The sequence below is a fragment of the Canis lupus genome, chromosome 1 (assembly GCF_048164855.1).
Source record: "Canis lupus baileyi chromosome 1, mCanLup2.hap1, whole genome shotgun sequence".
In the NCBI taxonomy this organism is placed as follows: Eukaryota; Metazoa; Chordata; class Mammalia; order Carnivora; family Canidae; genus Canis; species Canis lupus.
In genome coordinates this window covers 47582760-47605687 of record NC_132838.1, presented here as the reverse complement: position 1 = coordinate 47605687, position 22928 = coordinate 47582760, and the positions used below count along the sequence as shown (strand labels likewise).

Genomic DNA, 22928 nt, shown 5'->3' with positions numbered 1-22928 from the left:
ATCCTTTCAAAGAACTAGCTCCTGGTTTCACTGATTTCTTGTTTTTAAAATTTCTGTAGCATTTATTTGTTTTAATCCCTATTATTTCCTTTATTTTGCTGGGTTTGGGTGGGTTTTTTTGCTTGTTTTTTTACATTAGGTACTTTTACAATCTCTTTTGCTGTATTCCAAAGATTTTGGATCATTGTGTTTTCATTTTCATTTGCATCCATGTAATTTTTTATTTCTTGATTTCTTAGTTGACTCATTCATTATTTAATAGCCTGTTATTTAATCTCCATGTATATGTTCTCATGCCAGAATTTTTCTTATGATTTCTAGTCTCATAGAGCTGTGGTCAGAAAAGATACACAGTACTACTTTGATTTTTTTTGAATTTGTTGAGATTTGTTTTGTGGCCTAATATGTGTGTCTATTCTGTAAAACATTCTGTGTGCACTTGTGCACTTGAAAAGAATGTGCATTCTGCTCTTTAAGGATGGAATGTTCTGAATATGTCTGTTAAATCCATCTGGTTGAGTGTGTCATTCAAAGCCACTGTTTTCTTACTGATTTTCTGGTTGGGTGATCTGTCCATCAATGTAAGTGGAGTGTTGGAGTCCCTTACTAGCATTGCATTACTATTATTTCTTTTATGTTTGTTATTAACTGTGTTATGTATTTGGGTGCTCCCATGTTGGGTTCAAAAATGTCTGCAATTTTATATCCTCTTGTTGGATGATCCCCTTTATTATTATGTAAATGTCCTTTTTTGTTTCTGCTTCTTGTTACCATCTTTATTTTCAAGTCTATTTTGTCTGATGTAAGTATCGCTATTCTGGCTTTCTTTTGGCATCCATCTGCATGATAAATGTCTATCTCCTCACTTTCAATGTACAGGTGTCTTTTGGTCTAAAATAATCTCTTGTAGGGACCATATAGATGGGTCTTATTTTTTTATTCAGTCTGTCACCCTGTGTCTTTTGATTAGAGCATTTAATCCATTTATAGTCAAAGTAATTATTGCTAGATATGTATTTATTGCCATTTTGTTACTTGTTTTGTGGCTGTTTCTACAGATTTGTTTGATCCTTTCTTCTCTTGCTCTTTCATGGTTTGTTGGCTTTCTTTACTGAGCCAAAGACAGATGTTTATCCAACTGAGTTAATCAGGCACCTCAATATACTTAATTATTTTCAGTTTTTGCATATCTATTACTGGTTTTTTATTTGTGGTTACATTATGTTTGTATATAATATCTTCTGCATACAGCAGTCTATATTAAGTTGATGGTCACTTAAATTTGAACTCGTTCTTTACTGCCCTGGCTTTCACATTTTAGGTATATGGTATCATATTACATCCTTTTATTTTATGAATCCCTTGATTTTTATAGATTTTTTTTTTTACTGCTTTTGTGTTGTTCACTTTTCATACTCTCACTTATGGACTTCTTTTCCACTCAAATAGTTCCCATTAATAGCTCTTGTAGGGCTGGTTTAGCAGTCATGAAGTCTCTTAGTTTTTGTCTGAGAAACTCTTTATCTCTCCTATTCTGAATGATAGACCTGATGGATAAGAGTATTCATGGCTGCAGATTTTTTCCCTTTCAGCATTTTGAAAATATCATGCCACTCCATTCTAGCCTGCAAACTTTCTGCTGAAAAACCCACTGATAGCCTAATGGGGTTTCCCTTATATGTAACTTTCTTCTTTGCTCTTGCTGCTTTAAAATTTTATTGCTACTTTTTTGCCATTTTAGTTACTATATGTTGTTGTGTAGACCTCCTTGGGTTGGATTTTTGGGGCATCTCTGTGTGTCCTGGATCTGGAGCTCTGTTTCTTCCCTAGATTAAGGAAGTTTATTCAAATAAATTTTCTGCCCCCTTATCTCTCTCTTCTTCTTCTGACATCCCTAAAATGCCTGATGGAGTCATTCAGTTCCCTAAGACTATTTTCATTTTGCATAATTTTCTTTCCTTTTCTTTGGTCAGTGTGGTTACTTTCCATTACAATGTCTTCCAGGTTGCTAATTTGATCCTCTGCTTCATCCAGCCTGCTATTTATTCCATCAAGTTTATTTTTAATTTCATTTATTCTTAGTTTAAATTGGCTCTTTTTTATATCTCTGTGTTAAGAGTCTCAGTGATGTCCTCCACTCTTTCCTCTGGTCTTTAAGAGGACTGCTTTAAATTCTCTATCAGGCATATTACTTCTGCATTTTGCTTTGCTCTCTTGCTATGGTTTGGTTTGGTCCTATTCTTTCATTTGGACGATGTATCTTTGTCTCTTCATTTTGTCTTACTTTCTGTATCTGTTTCTGTGTGTTTGGAAAAGTCAGCTACTTGTCTCGTTCTTAACATAACATAGCCTTATGAGGAAGAGGTCCTGTAGTGTCCTGCAGTGCATTATCTCCTGTTCCCCAGGGTCTGGCACTTCAAGGAATATCTCCCATCTGTGTTGCCTGTGCTATGCTCTTGACTGTTGGCCTCTTTTTCCTTTAGCTCAGTTGTCTGTAGAGGCTCTCTTTGCACATTGTGGGCAACAAGGTGTGTGGTCTGTATGCAGAATGATGCCTGCCCCGACTGGAACTGAAGTACTGTATAGTGTGCAAGTCGGGAGTTGTGGTATTGGCAGGGTTGGCACTAGTCTTCTGGGGGGAGGGGTCCATAATGAGGGGAGTCAGAGGAGCCTAACTGGGAAAGGCAGATCTATGGAAGTGCAGTGGGGCGGGGCTTGGTGCAAGCAAGTTAGGAAAAAGTGTCAGCGTTGGGATGGTTATTGCAGGTGGGCCACTGCTTATGCTGGGAACATGGATGAGAAATGGTGCCTGCCTACTCCTTCGTGCCTGGAGAGGTCACCCTGTGATCCCTCTCTCTCTGGGCACACTCTGAGATAAGCAAATCACTGTCTCCCATCTGCCCCCAGTGTTTTTCAAACTGCTGGTCCTATGCTCTATCTTCACAGGCTGTTTGTCCTGCTGTCTCCTTAAGGGTGGGACTCTACTTCCTAATGTTCTCCAGGCTTTCCCAGGGCTGAGCCAGCTGACTTAAAATTCCATGTTTTAAGTCTGGCTGATTTTCAGAACTCATAAAATTTAGCCATCTCTTTTTCAAAGGCAAATATTATGGAGATTCATCCTCCCTATTTGTGGACTCCTCAGTGTGAAAGTCTATTCTGCCCTTCTCTGCACCATGGACTCCCTCCCCACAGAGGAGGGCCATGGTCCCAGATCCTGGCTTCACTCTTCCCACCTTCTTCAGTGTGGCCTCTTCCTGCCTTCAGTTGTGTAGTCTGTCTTGTCAGTCTTCAGTTTGTCTCCTGGGTTCTTTATGCTGATAGAGGTGTTATCTAGTTGTATTTCTGGGACAAGGTGAGCTTAAGGTCCTCCTACTTTGCCATCATCCCAGCCAACTCTTTTTTTTTTTTTTTTAATTGAAGTATAGTTGACACATAATGTTACAAGCTACTGCTTTATGTATGTTAATTTTATATACTGCTACAACATTGAATTCTTTTACAATTTGAGTTAATTTACCATTGATTCTCTCAGGTTTTCCAGGTTTACTATTACATCATCTGAGATAGAGACAATTTTTTATTTCTTCTATACCTGTTTTATGCCTTGGAATTCTCTTGTCTAACTGCGCTATCTCCAGACATTATTGAGTGGTAGCAGAAACAGTAATAACAGAGACAGTGCCTTGCTTGCAGAAATGTCTTTAATGATTCCCCAGTATATCATAAGATATTGGTTTTTAAAATAAGGCATACACATTTTACCATATTGAGAAAGTACTCCTCAACTGCTATTTCCTTGCATGTTCTTATCATGATTGGGTATTGAATTATATTAAAGGAGATATTTTTCTGCAAATTTATTTCCATTGCATATAATATTAGTGCAGTTATACTGAACTAACCTTGCATTCCTGGAATCTTCACTTAGTCATGGTGCATTATTTTCTTAATGTACTGTTGAATTTTGCTTGCTAATACTTTCCTTGGTAGTTTTTACACTAGGATAGATTTTGAGGGAAATTTTTCTAATTAAAAAGAGCTTTTTAGGGCTGGATCAAGATAATCATCAAACTACACATTTTTGGTAAGAAAACATTGGGATTTCAGTATGTAACAGAATTGGGCAAAAAGAGGCTAATATGCATGTTTTATAAGTAAGCAAACATCCAGTAATGTATAACTTACAGTGTTTTGACTGAAGCATGAATATATTATAGCTTAGTATAGTTCACAGAGTAAGATGGTGGGACAGTCAGTATTAACAAGTGCTAAGTTCTTTCTTTCTTACAGGTGACAGAGTCCTAGCGCTCATCACCTAAATTCTTATTTTACTGTTTACTGTTTGTCTCATCTCACTAAAATTCCAAGTTCTTACTATACAGAGAATTGTCTGTTTTGTTCCATGCTATGTCTGCTGAACCAGACATACGGTAAGCATTCAATAAATATTTGTCGAATAAAGGTGCGACAGATTACTCCAAACCTAGACTAGTAGTTAACTAAACCTTTAGTTATCAGTAATCACATAATTTTATTATTGTAGATCAGGGATGGGCAAACTTTTTCTGTAAATTGCCAGATAGTAAATATTTCAGGCTTTGCAGGCCCACATGTTCTCTCTTGCAACTAACTATTCAATCAGCTGTTATAGTATAAAAGCACCATGGATAATACATAAATAAAAGAGTATAAATAAAACTTTATTTACAAAGACAGGTGGTGAGCTGGATTTGGCCCAGAGGTGATAGTTTACGAACTCCTATTTTAAGTGACAGTATCAGTAGAAAAACATTTCAGGGACACTTGCTTAAAAAGTCAACAAACATCAAATGGTATTTAATAACAATAGCAATGACATATAAACCTGACATACTCCCTCATATTTAAAAAAGAGGATTACATAAATAAATGTCAGTAGCAGTATTTGGTTTATGTCCTTTTAAAATCAGATCTAGTATAGGATGCCCTGGCTTCCTTAGTACTCAATGCAAGCACAGTTCTAAGATTTAAGTGGTACCTGCATTTAGCAGGTAAACTGCTAGTTAAGTGATTTTTGCAGCTTTATTTTCTCAACTTTTTGGCCAGACCAGAATAAACAAACATTAAAACTACCGGTGAGATGCAATCACGTAAGTTATACTCTATCACTGTTGTGTTGGGTGAGCAGAGAGTAAACATGAGATGAATAGTATTTCCACATAAATCCTTTACTGAGGCTAAAGCTTCCTGGGTTAATTCCTTTCTATGCCACTACAACATACAACTACAGGAATTCAATAAGAACAAAAACACTAATTCTGAACTACAACAGCAAACAAATCATTCATCCTTTTTCAAGTTATACTGCGCTATCTTAACATATAATACTAATAAGAAAAAAACAAAAACAAAAAACAAAAAACCAGAAAACCCAGAAATCCCATTTTTCAAAAGTTGTAGTGGCCAGAAAAAAGTGTTTCTTCTGTTTACACTATTGCAGTCAAAAAATAAAAATCAACAATACTAGAAAGGTTTTAGTTATCTAAGATGGAATAGTCATATAATTAATCAACATGGCAAAACTGGAGTTTGAATGACAGATATTACTTGATGTCAATTTTGCCAGGAATCCATTCTCTTGTTCCAGTTTTACGTCATTAGCTGACTTTGGGCAAAAGTGAAAGAGAGAACATCTGGAGTGCACATTTGTCTTACAAGGTCTAATGTAAATAGGAATGTACTTGAGTGTAAACAATGAAGTAAAAAACTACTGAGTACTTACCATGTAGAAGGAAATGTCCTATATGATATTCCTGCACTAGCAATCCAAGGGGATTGGCTTCTTAAAAGTAACATGAAATGGCATATTGAACTACAGAAGCCTGGGCAATTTTGTTGTCCAACCTTCCTCAACAAAGATGTGTAAGAGACATGGCGAATCATGGGGTGTTTGTAGCAAACACTTGGGTCCTATTCATAAATTCTTTGAAATTAAGGGTCAGAAAGGTTTATTGTTAGAAAAAAGTAGGGTCTGTGAATTCACATGAATTAAATTGCTAACTGTGGTTGTTGTGGAATTTTGAGAAGAGATAGGAAGTACTTCCTGACACTGTACTAATAACCCTACTATGATCAAGTTCTTTCCCTGGAAAGCTGCTACAAAATCAATATATATTTCATCATTTTTAACAATTAGGAGTTGAGTTATTCTATTCTTCAGGAATTTCTGGAGGTAACACTAAGCGTAGTGAGGAGTTAAAAACAAAACACTACATTGTAGAAATTACTCGTACCAATTACCAATATGTCACAACCAAGATCAATTTCATCCTGCATGTCCCTCTATTATTCAATTCTACTGCATCCAAAACTAAGATATTAGGATGTTTTATTCTGAAGTCTCCTCATACTTACTTCATGTTATGGAAATCAGCTCTTCCTCAAATCTTTAAAGCAAAGTATGGGTTTTACCTGCCACAGTCTGACTTTATAGCTCTTCTGGAGGACGTATTTCTTATATTCTTACATTTTGGACTATTCCCAAGTGGCCCAGAAGGAGCAGTAAGGGTGGTTTCTGGTTTTAGTAAAGCATGGTTTTCAATCCTGCCAATTCCACTGGTAAGAGTACTATAACTTCTAACTCTGGGGCTGTATTCATAGAAGTTATTTCTTTAATTTCTGAAACATAAAGTACCAGCTACGATCTTTTCTTCTGCCAAGATAAATGACAAGTATGATTTTGTCAGATGACACTGGTGAGTTGTGTAGTTGGATTCCCTATCAGTGGTAACCCTGGAACATCTTTTCTAAGTACCTGAACTAATGTGTGGTAAGACAGTGCAGCTGTGCAATTCAAGCAGCAGGGATATTACTAGTCATTTTCTTCAGTGAACTTTGAATACCTGTATAAGGTCTAATGGCAGTAGTGTGGGTGAAAAAGTGAGTCTTCAATAATCCATATATTCCTCAAATGTCCTCATCTTGTGTTAATTTATTTTTTTTTTTAATTTTTATTTATTTATGATAGTCACACACAGAGAGAGAGAGGCAGAGACATAGGCAGAGGGAGAAGCAGGCTCCATGCACCAGGAGCCTGACGTGGGAGTCGATCCCGGGTCTCCAGGATCGCGCCCTGGGCCAAAGGCAGGCACTAAACCACTGCGCCACCCAGGGATCCCATCTTGTGTTAATTTAAATGAGTTAGAAAATCCACAAATTACTTTGAGTTTGGTATCTTTCTGTCAGTGTCTTCTAGTTTATTTGCTTCAAGAAAGGGCACTTTAATATATACCAAAGCAGATACTTCACAACTTCACATACAGAATCTGCTCAGGTTCCAGCTTAGTGGTGACAATTAAGAGTCTATCTGAAGTGCCTGAATGTGAATATACAGTACTTAATGTTATTTGGTCCTGCATTAGGGTTTAGAGGGTGGAAGAGCAGCTGTGAGCAGACTGCTAATACAATTTCTTCATTGTGAACAAACCCCAACACATACACAAAAAAAAAAAGCAGTAAAAAAATAAATAAAAAGTAACATTCTCCCCTACCTGTACACCCTGCAGTGGGAACAAACCATAGCAACCTGGTCCCCTAACAGCTTTAAAGAGCTGGCCTGAGCCTGAGAAGACAAACCCTTTCATATCTAATAGCGCAAATGTTCATTCAAAGTAGGGTTAGATTTTCCTAAATCCTTACCCAAGATAATGCCAACTGTTGGTGTGCCGCTGGGTTCTAAAAATGTATGGATAATCAGCACAGTGGATGTGTGCCTGACTTGGGTATTTCTGAGCCATTAATGGAATGAGGAAATTCTCAAGATGTCCCAAGTGTGACAGAACCCATAGAGGAAGGAGCCACATATCTTCTTCTTAAACAAATTGTCAATCACTTGCTGCATGAAGCTTTTTAACTATTGGTCCTACTATAAGTCAGAAGGTTTGGAGTCTCTTTCCTACCTTCACTGCTACCCTTTGGGGTAGAAGAGCCTCAAAGGCCTATCAGCTGACAAATAACAAACAAAATGCAACTGCGGTACATTCTACATAAGAATTATGCCTTCAGAGGGGTGGTTTTAGAGTTTTGCTTGCTTTTATTAGAGAGACCAACTTGGTATAACACGCTATTTTATCCAGCCCACTGGATTCAAGTCACATTTTTCCTTTTTTTTTTTTTTTTTTAATTTTATTTTATGATAGTCACACAGAGAGAGAGAGAGAGAGAGGCAGAGACACAGGCAGAGGGAGAAGCAGGCTCCGTGCACCGGGAGCCCGACGTGGGATTCGATCCCGGGTCTCCAGGATCGCGCCCTGGGCCAAAGGCAGGCGCCAAACCGCTGCGCCACCCAGGGATCCCAAGTCACATTTTTCCAATTGCCTTCTTTTATTAAATATACTAACGTTATGTAATGTCTCTCACAAGGAAGTCAGCTCAGTAGTCTGATTATCTGACATTCATTCCAGGACTTCTGGGTGAACACTTCTACAGGGAACTTGAGACAAGACCTGAATGGGCTCTTGTAGATATGCAGCAAGTCAAGACAGGAAGCACAAGGCAACGACGATTTCTAGCCTTTACTGTTCAGGTCACTACAAGCTTTGATGAAAGATAAACCAGAGTCCTAAAACATGTACATAAAACAGGAGATTTCCAGCTTTAAAACAGAACGTTCTTAGTTTGGACTATTCCCAAGTGGCCCGGAAGGAGCAGGAAGGGTGGTTTCTGGTTTTAGTGAAGCATGGTTTCCAATCCTGCCTGACTGCTGCTGCCTGGGCCTGACTAATGTGCCTCCAGCTAGCCCACCAGCTCCTCCCAGCCCTGTTCAGTTCAGGAGGTCTTCACTCCATTACTCTGGTGAAGGGATTAAACTGTGGTTGTGGCCAAAAAATGGCCAATAAATAAAAAACAAAACTTCAGGGAAAGTTTATCAACTTTAGTTAATTTCAGGTGTGAAGACATGGACAGGAAATAGGTAAGAGGACTAGAAATGTGATCTGCTTGGAAAGTAGGAGCCACTTTCACCTTTGGGCATCTTGGATGGTCTCCTGTACCAACATCAGAGGTGCACTGAAATACACACACCACAGGCTGAAAACCCGCTCCCTGTCTATACTCAACATTCTCATAGACACACCCTCTTCTCAATAGCTTTAAAGCTCAGGTAGCCAACCCCGAGGTCTGTGGGGTGCAGAAAAACCCGCTTGGGGTGGGAGAAGTGTACGTGCGCGTGGATGACACACACTTCGCGCAGGAGGTGTAGCTCCGCAGCATGCTGTCGCCTATAAGGAAGTGGCAGGTTCTGAACTTAGCTCGTGCACGATACCAGACACAGAATGCAGAGCAGCCACCAGCTAAATCTGCTCTAATCCCTGCTTTGATGTAAGGTAAGAGGCAGGGGAGGGGAAGCCAGATCGAGCATGCAGTTTATATCTCTCTCACTAGGACAAATTAATAAAAACAAAACCTAATTTCCCCCCACTCATACCCATTCTTATTCCTCCTCAATATTTTTCCTCTTTCTAAGATTCCTTTTTTGTTTGAGAAGCTTAATATTTGGCTGCCTTCTGAAGAAATGGGTATAGTGACAGATGAAAGACTTGTATTCATCGTATAATTCAGAATAAGGGAAAAATCGACTGCTGTGCATTTAAGATTCTAACAACCTTGCAATTTTGTATAGTCGTTTCCCCCACCCGTTCTTTTGAAGAAATCTGCTTTTATTCTGTTAATAACTAACCACAGTTGCAGCAGCATGGATCCGATTAGCAGTTCTTATGGTACAAAGGGGAGAGGAAAAAAAAGCTGTGAACAGGGTTGCCAATTTGTCCACCTGGGCCCCCAGGAGAAAGATTAGATGAGGCGCCTGCCTGCTCCCTTTTTTCCACTTGATCGCTGCTCTGTGCTGTCTGATAGAGACGGGCCTTTTTAAAGGCAAGGCATTTTCTTTCCTTTAATAAAAGTTTCCTTTGCCTCTATCCTCTCCTGTCACAGATTTCTCATTCTGGGTCCCACATGTCATGACAACTCTCAACTGCACACATGAGTAGCCATGAGAAGTGCCACACACTGATGCTCAGTCACTGGAATCCTGGTGTGGCCGCACCAGAAACCCGCACAGGAGTGCTCACATGCCCTGCAGGGATGAACATCTTGCCTTCCCAACCCAGGGCTGGTGCACACGGGCAGTCCTTCAGCCTTTCTATGCTGCTTTCAGATGTACAGTGACACAGAAAAAGATAGTTTGGCTATTAAATATTATAATCTGAGGAAAGTAGCACAGTAGATAGAAATTTGGGACCAACAGATAAAATACTAGTATAATAGGCAACATGGTTTCTATATATTTTTTATGTAGATATGTAATTGTCAATTTATGTACTAAAATACTATACTATTCTCTGAAGGCTTTAAAAATTCACTCCATCTGTAATGACACTAAATAACGAATGCTTACTTTTGTAGTGAAACTTAAGACTTCTAAATTCTTGGTATAAAACTACTTTTAGGAACACCTGGGTGGCTCAGTCACTGAAGCGTCAGACTCTCAATTTCAGCTCCAGTCATGATCTCAGGGTCATGAGATCTGGCTCTGCGCTGTGAGTGGAGCCTGCTTCAGATTCTTTCTCTCCCCCTCTCCTTTTCACCATTTCTTCCTCCCCCCTAAAAAAACAAAAATGAAAATAAAACACTACTTTTAAAATTGACAGAAAGCTAAAGCATTGTATTGTGCTGAAAAATGTAAAGAAATCCAAGGCTTTTGACTGAAGTGTCTATGATCTAAGAGGGGCAGCCAATATTTTACAATTATATTTATAATAGTTTATTATTTTATTTGGAGGTACTAGGGACAGGCCAGGTGGGAGAGGCAGCAGCAGTATTTTCAGGGGTGTGCCACTCAGGAGCAGAGTATAGCCTGGAATGGAAGGTGGCCATGGGCAGAGCTGACTACAGGGGGGTCTGGTGGGCTGAGCCCACATCACATGGGGCCTCTGGTATGAGGGCTGTTCTGAGAGTGCAGGATACAAACTGTGGCAACAAGGACTGGAAGGAAGATGTTCTGGGCCATCTGCTGGTGGATTTTTTATCAATTCTTTTATTTCAGACTTGAAGTCAGTGTTCAGCAAGTATGCTTTTGAAATGCATGTTTCTCACAAATAGACATTTTCATCTTCTTTTCCTTGTCATTTTTTTAAACAAAAAGATTTATTTATTTGAGAGAGAGAGAGCGAGAGAGCACGGGAGAGAGCAGGTAGTGAGGAGGGGCAGAGGGAGAGGGAGAAGCAGACTCCTCCCTGAGCAGGGAGCTGATTGTGGCGTTCGATCCCAGGACCCTAAATCTGAGCTGAAGGCAGATGCTTAACTCACTGAGCCTTCCAGGTGCCCCTCAAATATCTTAAGCATAGTATTCATGTGTTGCTGAAGCTCAGATTCCAGTTGCACTGGCTAACATTCCCCACTCCGTGTTTATCTAGTCAACGTTATACACCACCTACATAGGAGATGGGAATATTATCTGGGTAATTACAAAACTCCCCATAGCCGATCTGTTCTTCATCGGCCATTTTCCTTGAAAATAGGGTTTGTTATTAGTAATAGATATTTAAAATTATGAGATGATGAAAAAGTTGGATATTGGACAATTCCAGACTTCTGGAACTATTTATATGGCACCATGTGTGTGTAGGATGCACTAAAATCAGGCAGGGTCTACATACGCAGAGGTCTGGTTTCAACGGACATATCTTACAACAACTATTTCAGATTCTATTTTTAAGGGAAAAGAAAGTGGAATAACCTGTCATAGTGGGATCTCTTTCAGGAGAAAGGGAAATAGAACGATCCCATAAACGGTGACATGCGAAGGCACAAAGATGGCTCCCAGCCCACAGGAGGAAAGGTCATGTAAGTAATCAATGTTAAAACTTACTTTTCTTAAGTTCCTGTTTATTCTAAGTGAACTGGAAGCTTTTTAATTTGGTCAGCATTTACTGAGTGTGCTGTGACTTGCCAGGCATTGTCCTCAGTCCCAGGGATAAAAAGGAAGCAGTGCTCACTGCCATCGACAGGCCACTGGGCTTGCTGGACTCTCTTTGGTGTGGATGATCAGTAGGGCTTTGCAAAAGCAAAGACTCTAGAGCTGGATCTTTGAGAGTAAGTATAGGGGTTTACTAGGCCAGCGAGGGGCTGCATGGACATTCCAGGAAAAAGGAATTCAGCTCTAGGAGCAAAGAGCTGATATAAAACCACAATCAGCAGTATCAAAATATGGAATACTGAACTGGCTCCCTCCATCTACTTCCAATAAAAGGCACTGATGCCACATTAAAAAAAAAAACAAAAACAAAAACAAAAAACTATACACTGACGTTCAGCTCCCCCAAAATACAAGTTTTTGTCTATTTTCAAGTAGAACTTCAATGATATGATTCTTGGATTTTGTGTGAAACAGACTTAAAGAAACAATTGTGAAACTAGGAATTCTATTAATATCTGAGTTAGGCCTGAGAATATAGCAGTTATTTTATCATAAGAATTTTCTTCCTGTGACATTATAATTTCAATTGAATCACAAAGTATTTATAGAAAGGTCAAAAAAATGGCAGTATGCTACTGTAAAGAAATGAGCTATTTGTCCATAAAATTTACTATGACCAATATGTACACAGATTCAAATCTCTCCAAAACATGTCCTCGGGATACTCTGAGGGAAGTGCTAAGCTGTACTGGACACAGCTGGGTCTCCCCATCTTTCTAGAAACAATTTCTTGCAGGACTTCCACAATGCCACATTCTCCTTGGTTTTCACTTAAACTATTGGCTGTTCCTTTCCCTGTTCAGGGTCTCTACATTTCCCAGTGCCCTAGCATTCAGACCTCAGAATTCCTCTCTCAATATTTCTCAACCTTGGCTACACACAATAATCACCCCGAGAGCTTTATAAAAAGTACTGGTGGAGTACCGCAGTGAGACCCATTTACCTCGGCACCTCTGGGGCTGAGCCTCACACCCATCGTTTCCCAGGATGTTCTGTACAGCCAGTGTTGGGAACCACTGACCTTCACTCACTTCCCAGGTCAGCAGTTCCCAGACCAGCAGCTTCAGCACCAACTAGGAACCTGCTGGAAATGCAAATTCTCCAGCTCTACCCCAAACCTACTGAATCAGGACTTGGGTGTGGGGCCTAGTCACCTGCTTGCTCAAGCCCTCGAGGTGATTATGATGCAGGCTAGGTGCCCTAGGTAATGTCATCTAGAACCCTGATGACATACACTTACTTCTGCAGCTGAGATCTCTGCTCAGAATCTAGATTCTTCTTAGAACCAGCTGCCTAGTCAAAATCTCCCTTTGGATGCCTAACAAACATCTCAAATGTAACACTTTCAAAACCAAACTCTTGGTTCCCCCTTCAAAAATTTGTTTCTCCTTTGTCTTCCATTGTACAGAATCCAATCTTAGCGGTTAATACCCTTCTGCCCCCTTCTGCTGCTCATACATCCAGACACAACGAACCTCCCCTAGGTTTCTGCAGTAGCCTCCTAGCCAGTCTCCCTCGTTTCCACCCTTGCCCCTTACCGTCCACACTCAGCAGCCAGAATGATCCTTTTATAGACTATGTTGGATCATGCCATCCTCTGCCTTCTCTACCTGCCACATGTCTTCTAAATCCCAGTCATAACCTCCCAAACCCTATATAAGCTGGACTGTGGTGACTCTCTAATCTAAATGCCTACTCATTCTGTCACCATCTCCCCCTCTTGACTACGCTCTGGCCCCAGTAACTGTGTGTGTCCCCTGCCCAACACACCACATGACTGATCAAAGGCTGGTGTGCTTGCTTGCTGCTCTTGCTTGCCTGGTTACCTCTCTCCCAGACATTCACATGGCTTGCTTTTGCCCTTTGTTCATGGAGTTCCTAGTTTGAATATGAATTTCTAAGAGACACCTTTCCCAATCACTGTTCTCTAAAAGAAGCAACCTGATTTTCCCCCCGATAATACCTGACAATTATATACTTATCTGCTCATTTCCCATCTGTCCCACTAGAGTCTAAGTTTCATGAGGACAGGGCCCTTTGTCATTCACATTCGGTGCATTTTCCCCAGTTCCTAGAAACATGCCCGCAGCCTAAGATGTAGTCAGTACTTGGCTGAATTAATGAATGAAAGAGAACGATAAATGAGGAGGAAAGGAAAATGAGCATTCGGGCCAGCTGGCCTTCCTCAGGAAATCACCTGATTTATCCAATAGCAAAAGTACAACATGCTATTTTTCAAAAACACACATCCAATGAATTAGTACATTTGGCATCCCTGGCAAGGTCACATCTTGGCATTCAGCTATATGCATTTAATGTAGTTTGCAAGTACAAACTCCCATGTCACTTTCTGTTTGGAAGGGAGAATATCAATGTTAACAATCCCTGGTTATATCATTTATAAACATGCAGATGTGAATTATTAAAGATTAATGCATTTTAGGATTGGTGTCGGCATTCCGTTTGTCTCCTGCCGAAACCAATTCTGTTCTTCATTAGTCAGTGACAACCCCTATCACCCTGTTATGGAACAGAAATCAAGGTGCGAGGGTGTGAGCTCAGAGCAAGTGATGAAACTGATTAGTAAGAGACTTAACGGCTATAATCAATCAACACATCATCATAATCCCAGCTCCAGGGTTATCGGAACATAGAGAAATAAACATAACACCCGCTACAAAATGGTTTTGTGTCCTTCACAACAAGTATCTGTTCCCTTTTGAAAAAGTAACACAGATCAGAAGTTTGTGGAATCAGCTTGGGGAACATCTTGACTCTAAGTATTACTCATTCTATCACCATTTTCCAAAATGTGTAGTTGATTGATTTGTGAAATTTTTACTTGTAGGCTAAAATTCGCTCACAAGAGCTTCGGTACCCTGCACTCCGATTCCTCGCTCCCAGGGAAGCCAGAGAAGGGCACGGGTCAATGCCAATGGCATTTCCACAGTGGCAGCATGCTGCGGCTTCAAGGAGCAACAATACTCAGCTAAGCACAAGTTCAGAGGGCTGACGAGTCTACTCAGCTCAAGAATTGAAATCGAACAGTAAACAAAGCGCCTGAAGTGCTTCTTCAGTGAACAGTGTAAAAAAATAATGGAGAAGTAGGCGTGGACTGCTGGATCGACCACGTAAACATATTAGTCACTGCTAATCTCACAGAGCGGCAACGAGGCACCAAATACTACCCTGGTGACACAGGCTTTCCTATGTTTTCATATGCTGAAGACCAGAGAAAGGCAGTGGAAAATGAGAGTTTAAACTGAATGGCGTAACTTAATTTTAACCAAGACAAGGGAGCAAAACCAACTGGGAATGTGTATTTTGAGAAAATCTTAATGTTCTCCTATTTCTGAATGTGGGAGAAGGAGAGGAAAAGGTTTAATTTGAAATTTACTGGAATGGAAGAATTGAAAACACTTTCTGCTTTAGAAAAAAACTAGAATTACTCATTCCCCAATTACCAGAATACTTGATTTGGGTCAGGAGGCTCAAAAGGTAAAGGTAGTTCAGAACCCTGGGGCAGTTGCTTCAAATGCAAGGATCTGGTCGCAGATGGGCAGTGGGGAGCCTGCCCTCTAGAAACAGCAGGAGAATATCCACAAAGTGCTGAGTCTCCATAACCTGGCTCCTGGTCTAAATTTTAAATTAGTACCCTAAAGGGGAAGGCTCTGTACCTAATAACTAAGCCACACAGAGATGCAACTACATCTCTCTTAAGACAAATATATTGTTGCTTTCTTGAGTGTTGCTAAGCATCATTTGGACCAGATCTGAAATTACTGTTTTGTGTAACATACAAGTAGTTTACTTTGTAAGGGGAAAAAAAAAATACTGGCTGAAGTTCTCCATGGTTTGTAGAACTGCTGAACTGATGTTTTCCAGGCTGCCACAGATTAAAAACATGGATATATCAATGGCATTTTGTGTTTAAGAATTTTTTTTCCTGCTCAGCTTGCCAATAAGCAGCATGCATCTTCCTTGCAACAAGCTGTTGCAGGATTTCTCCTTCGAGAGAGAAGCCAAAAAGGAACACTTGATAGATGTTTTAAAATAAGATTACCAGGTAGGGTGACTGTGTACACTTTCAAGTAAAAAATGTATCATTACCTGTACTGTCTCGGATATGCTACTGATGGGATCATGACAGGAAACTGGTTTAAAACCACTTATACAGAGTGAAATAAACTCACAATTTTACCCTGAGTTTTAAGCAAAGATTAACTAAAAAGTGGAAAATGTATTTATTGAAGACCAGTTAGGCTTTAGCCCTGAGAGTTCTAAAAAAAATCCAAGTTTTGGAATGGATTAAAAAATCGAGAGACATGGCTTGCACTCTCCAGTGTTCATTTTATAGGTACTAATCTTGATAAATTAGACCAGGAACTATCATTTCCTCTCACTAAAATCCTTCCTGTTCACTCCAGCCTATGACTAACTCCTAAATGCAATTCATTTTTCTATTTCCCATTATAGCATCCTTCCAGAATCTGCTTGTCTGAATGTCAAATTAAGCAAGAAAATTAGTTTTTTGACCAGAATATCTTCTTGTTTGTATCTGCAGCTCTATCAGCTCCCAGAGATACCTTAGCTCTCACTTGGCCGACTGGAGGGTAGAACCAGGTGAATGCTTACATAGAAGGGCTCTGAATATACCACAATGCTGCCCAAAGAGTCATTTTCCAATGTTTAATCGAATATGTGCCATCTTTTTTTGGAATTCATTCCTTTAGTATCTAAGATTTTCCTGAGGGATACAAATTCATTATGACTAGTTGGTATGCTGGATGCATCACTCACCATCCAGGAACTGACATGATAATGCTTCGGAGAATCATGCTTAACTCTACAGTAACTGATGCTTTAAGAGGGTGGAAGGGCTATCTCCGGCAAACCAATTCTACAGGCTCTGAAACCCTGTGATCCTTTTTGAAGGACAGCAACTTAAGTTATTTGCCCGCCCTGAGCCTGTATAGGTAAAGGGGCACAGTGTGCCAGGTGGCCTGTGCCTGGGGGAGGATCCCCGGAAGCAGCTCTGTCCTGGGGGGGGGCCCTGTGCGGAGGTGTGCCCCAGGCAGTGCTCCAGCAAACTGCGGAGGGAGGGAGAGAACAGCTTCCAGAGGAGGGAAGCATGCATAGCAAAAGATCAGAGCGATGAGGACCGCTCTTAAAAGATTAATGAAAAGTTTTGCCTCGCCTTGCCCTTCTCCTCCATGGTCTCTCAGCTTTTAAACTGCCCTGACCCACAACCTCTGCATCTCTCTTTCTCTCTTTTTGCTGCAGGCCAGCCAGACAGCAGTCAAGCTGGGGAGGGGCAACGTGGGAGGTGAGACCTCAGATGGCAAGGCACAGAAAACTTAAAAAGAGAGAGTTTTACACTCTTATTTGACGAAACTTTATTTTATCTATTGATGATGGCCAGGAGAATGTGGTCTTTGATTAGTCTTATAATAAACACTAGGACGAAGACAGAAGGAATGGTCATGAAAACAAACATCTATTCATCATGACGCTAGTGTGAATACCTAGGTTTGCACCTCTGGTCCTAGCCTGTTATAATCAGCAACCTTTCTGCTGTCAGATGAAAGGGTCTCCACCTAAAATTGGACTTGGTACAGATGCCAAGTGTTGTTGTTTTAGAAGACGAGGAAAATCTATTCAGGGATTTACAGTTACTATCCTTAGATCTCGGTTATTAACAAAACCAATGAATATTCTCAGCAGTCTGAACGTGTAAAGTTTTTATAAACAAAAGTGTTTATCAGGCTATGAACAGTTAATTTCTGCCTGCCCATCACCTCCCCACTGTATGTTCACCCTTCTTAATATTTAAACACTGTTACTGCTTACAGCACATGGAGGAAAAAGCTGACAAAAGCCTTTGGCCAATAAAATAAAAATTAAAAAAAAAGTTCGGCTTATTTACATTTTTGCTTTGTTAGTAAACTGGCATGGCTGGCTCTGGAGGCAAGACAAGTGAAATTAACATCCACTAAATCTTCTGGCAACAGCAATGCATTCTGGTGTTGTGCTGTGTCAGCTTCACTATGTGTTAGGACGAATTAGGCCCTGTGTAAGACCTATACAATACATTCAAGACCCAACAGTTTATTTTCCTAAAACCAAGGTAAATAACTCTAGGATGTAAGCCAGTAAGCAGTAAAAGTACAACAGGATCATTTATTAGGAGGGAAACCACATGTCTAACATCAGACCTTTCAAATCAATTGCACCCGACATTAGATTTGCCTGATTTAAATGTGTATATATACACACACACCCAATTAGAAAGATGAAGATATTTCATTTCTGTCTCTAAGGATAAATACACCAATATAAAAAGGAGAGAGAAATGAAAACAAAAAGTAAAAACAAGAAAATTCATCATGGCACTGGGGGAATGTATAACATACACATTTTGGTCTCCAACGCTTGTTTACATTAAACGACCAGGGCTGAAATTCTTGAACTTCTAACTATAGATTGCTGCAGTGCCAGAGCCCAGCAATGTGCAAACAAAGGGAGAATCCATGTGGCTACTCACCATAGAAAACCTCCATCCTGCTTTTCAAAAGAACGCAGGAAGGAAAAGCCCTACTGAGTTAGGGCTGTGCCAGGGCCGATGCAGTGCCAGCGTGCATCACAGTAGTTGTTCCCATGACGCTCACAATGTTTGTGAGGCAGCATGATAGGAGGGCAAATTTGCAGTGGGTGGAGAAATGCTTTAACAGGCAAGAAACAGCTTCAGCCATTCGGGATGCTTTACTGGGCTTTTGTTTATCCACCTCTGTGATAGTTCTCATTAGCTGTCAATTTCATTTACCAGGACAGAGATAGAGAAATGATTGCTCTTTTTTTTAAAAAAAAAAAAAAAAAAAAAAAAAAACCAAACCCTGGGAGGCAACACTAGAAAGAAGCCCCCACAACATTTTGGCTTCACCTCATCGAGGCTAACAGCTACACAGCAGCTGTGCATTTCCACAATGACTTGCTGGAGAGACAATGATTGAAAGAGTCAGTCTGTGACACTCGGAGAGGCAGTAGCAAGCTAGAGCAGGAGGTAATGGGAGAGAAGTGAGGTTAAAAGAACAAGTTAGTGCTGGGAAGGAGGGGAAGGAAGGGGAGATAGGAAAGCACAAGACTATGGACAAAAGAAAAGGTAGGTGGGATTTCCAAACATGTGCTCCCAACGCAGTGGTCTAAGTATCCTGCCCTGGGTGGGACACCAGGCAATCGCCACCTGATGTGTGTACTTCACCAGGGTAGACTCAGAGGCAAATGGCAGTAGACTGCACATTAGCTTAGGATCTATAAAGTATGGATTTGCAAAACCTAAACATGAGGACTACGGATGGGATAGGAGAAAGTGAGACTCCTAAATGGGCCTAACTATTCTCTAAGGAAAGGTGCCTTTGCATTTGGTTAAATAAAAAAAAAAGAACAATCAACTTTATGGGCATCTCTAAAATGTGGTTTTATTATCTATGACCAAGTTCACATAAATACATTAAAAAAGTAAAGAAAACAAAGAGCATATAGGCTAGGTGGAGGGAAAGAGAAGACCAAATTTTTTTTCAACAAAAACCCACATGATTTTTAACAAATCCCTTTCAGATTACAACATATAAGATTTATGATGAGCATCTATTATAAGCTGATGTGTGAACGTCCCTGGGCTTAGCTTTGGGAACAGAAGAGGAGAAACATGTGGTATCTGGACACAAGCCATGGAAGCTGACCACTAAGGTGGTCCTGGGCAAGCATGTATATAGATGTGTGGCTCTTCTGTATGAATTAAAAAAGGGTGCCCCCCACTTCCCACAGGAGAGCATCCCAAATTTCATTCCTATTTACCCTTCCAGCCTGTGTTCTTGTCCTTAGTAGCAATGGCTAAGGCCAATGAGAGGGTGATACTGATCAGTTAGTTGATACTGTCTGGGTACATACAAAAGTGTGAGAAATAATCCTGGATTTTAAACTGCATCTATCGTTAAATTTTATGTTAGACTGCCGGCTTATCACATCCCACAAGAGTCAAATCTATGATCTAAATAAAGCAAGGGTATAGATTCTTGTGCCCCTACCCCAATTTTCTGGTCTCCCCTGGGCCTTCTCAGACCTAATCCCCTAGAAGATCAATCACTAACCTATCTTTTTTTTTTTTTTTTCAAGTTAGAAGAAAAATGGATTCAACTTCGTGAAAATACATTATGCTTTCATGGCTGGCACAAAGCAGTCCTAAGGAGTAAACTTAGTAAACAGCAAGTCATCACTGGAAACTTTATATGCATGTCTTCTGAAGTGTACAAGAGCTCCAATGGGTTACGAATCAGAAGACTTGCTGCCCAAACCAACTGTTCTGCTCCAGACAGTCACCATGTGGGCAAGCCTCTAGGTCTCCAGTAACAACAACCGGAACCACCACAACAGTTAACACGCAGAGTGCTTACCACGTGCCTGCTTTATGTGCATCAGCACATTTAAATTTAACAGGAATCCTGAGAGATATGGTTATTATCTTTGCAACTGCATAAACTGAGGTGCAGAGAGGCTTCGAAGCTTTTCCACCGTGACACAGCTAAGAAGTGGCAGTAAAATGAGGGGTGAGGTCAGAGGATTATGAAAGTCCATCCCTACCAATATGTTATTGTGATTCCACCCAGGAGAAGAGTGACCAAGTGGTGAAGCTGTTGTTCAGATCTCCCACGAGGTTATTCCCCTTACAATAAATAACACACACATCAAAGGAACGTTCCATTTGCCACACTGTATACAACTCCATCACTCTATGGCTTCTCGTTCAGCACACCTGGTTATGAATCTACTTGAAGAACATTCCTCCCCCAAGAAGTGGAACTTTTGCTGTGTCATCTCTCCCCTGGACCACGTAGATGCAGAGGAGCTGACCTAGAACTGTCTGGTGACATGAAAATGTAGGCCATGGGCGGTTAGCATCTCTGACCCAAGTTTAAAAACAAATTGTAGGCTTTAAACAACATTTCCAAGAAACCTGAAGGCTTTCTAAAAACTTACTTTCCTAAGAAGCTGGCAGAGAGAATCACAGTTTGGTCCCCACCTGCAGCAACTGTAAAGAACAGGCCCCGCTTGAGGTGGAGTTAATAGGTCAACAGAGGCGTCATCTGCTGACCAACTTAACCCTGCACATAACACAACGAAGCACCAGACTCTGAAGGCAGTTCTACCTGCTGAGCTACCTCCTCCATAGTCTGTGCTATCATGTGTCCAAAGTGAGCTCTTTTGTTGGGTTACGTGTTCCACACTGCATCAAAATCCAAACAGTGAGGAAGAAGTTTCAAAATGCCCAATGGAATGATACACGTATGTCTGAAAATCATCAGATTGTGAACTACCCGTGTCAGGAATTTTAAATGATAAACTGCAGTATCTTTAGACCTCAGAAGAGTTTTCATTGAAGTTATTAAGAAAAGTCCTTTTGATCCAAATTAGAAAGCAGTGCGTCCTTGCTTGACAAATACAGTAGTTTACATATGACTTTCTAATGTGTAGGCAGATGATGCTTCAAAAACCATCTCAATACCAAAAACTGCCTAAGGAATTCTGAAATATAGAGTATTCATAGCTTTAAAAATGTTAAAAGCAGATAAATCCAGGTTTACTACAATCTCTTGGGTATAAACATATTTTTGAAAAAAAGGTTAACATCAAAATGCCTTAATCCAAATGTGCTAAATTATAGCTGTATCTAAAATATGGATGAATCTTAGAAACAGAACATTTAGTCAAAAAAGCAAACTCTAGGAGACCATTTGTAGTACAAATGGGGTAACCACATTTTCTGTTTTGCCAAGAACCTCCCTAGTTTATGCTTGTTGTCCTGTAATTATTAATAGTGACCTTTCCATGCCCCCCCGTGTCTCAGCTTGGTTGATAAATTATATAGTCATGCTAAATATGTTTCTACAAGTACGTTTCTATAAATCTCAAAACTAAACAAAACTAATAATATATATCCTATGAATTTCTGTAATAGAATTCTTCAAAAAAAACTCCAAAAAGAAACACTAAAAACATATTCAAACAGTATTTGAGGCAGAGGAGAGGAAGAAGCCTGAAGATAAGGGAGGAACACAAAGGTGGACCAACAACACTGGTCATACTCCAATTCTTAAGCTGGAGAGTGGGTTAATGAGTATTCTTTGATGGTTATGTCTCACGATTAGCATGTTCTTATGCTTATGTATAAAACATCCCATAATAAACATTTTTTAAATATAAAAGAAATAAAATGTGAATAAGGGGTAAATCTACCATCCATGCTTCAAGACAACAGAGTAAACTATCAGAAAAGTTATCTTTAATATTAGTTCTAATAGGTTAGTAAGAGGTACTTTCTGACAGCCACCTAGATCATGTTAGCAAAAGTTACGAGGGAAAAAATTACATTTAGTTTGCTGATAAAAGAAATGGGTAATGTTGACATAAGAAAGCTGGACGCGACGGACAAACAGACAAATAACCCTACGTACATAATAAGGGAAGCTGAAGATACAGACAGAAGTTGTATGATCACCGAAATACTGAATGGGAGTTAACTGGAACATGAACTCCTCATATCAAAATTAGAAGGTACATTTCTATCAGTAACAAGGACTTGGATGTGTGTGGGCCCAAGTAAAATACAGGTGAGCATAAACACAAAACACGGGTTACAAAATAACTGCTATAGCATAAATTAAATAGAACCATACAATCTACAGCCAATTCTTGTACACAATCTCACCTCAGTGGCACTTACCAACAGAGCATCTTATTGAACAGAGTCATTACAACAAAATATGCTGAGAATAATTTTCTAGCATAAGGTAAATGTCCAAACCAAAAATATCAGAGAAATTGTTTATATTCATTGTTGATTATTTTTAGGAACTGGAAC

At 40.0% G+C, this 22928-nt stretch overlaps 1 protein-coding gene across 11 annotated transcripts in view; it reads right to left on the bottom strand.

The window, feature by feature from the left end:
• Positions 1 to 22928, bottom strand: part of ARID1B (AT-rich interaction domain 1B) — a 434837-nt gene that overhangs the window by 102819 nt on the left and 309090 nt on the right. The gene's annotated exons all lie outside the window — the stretch shown is intronic.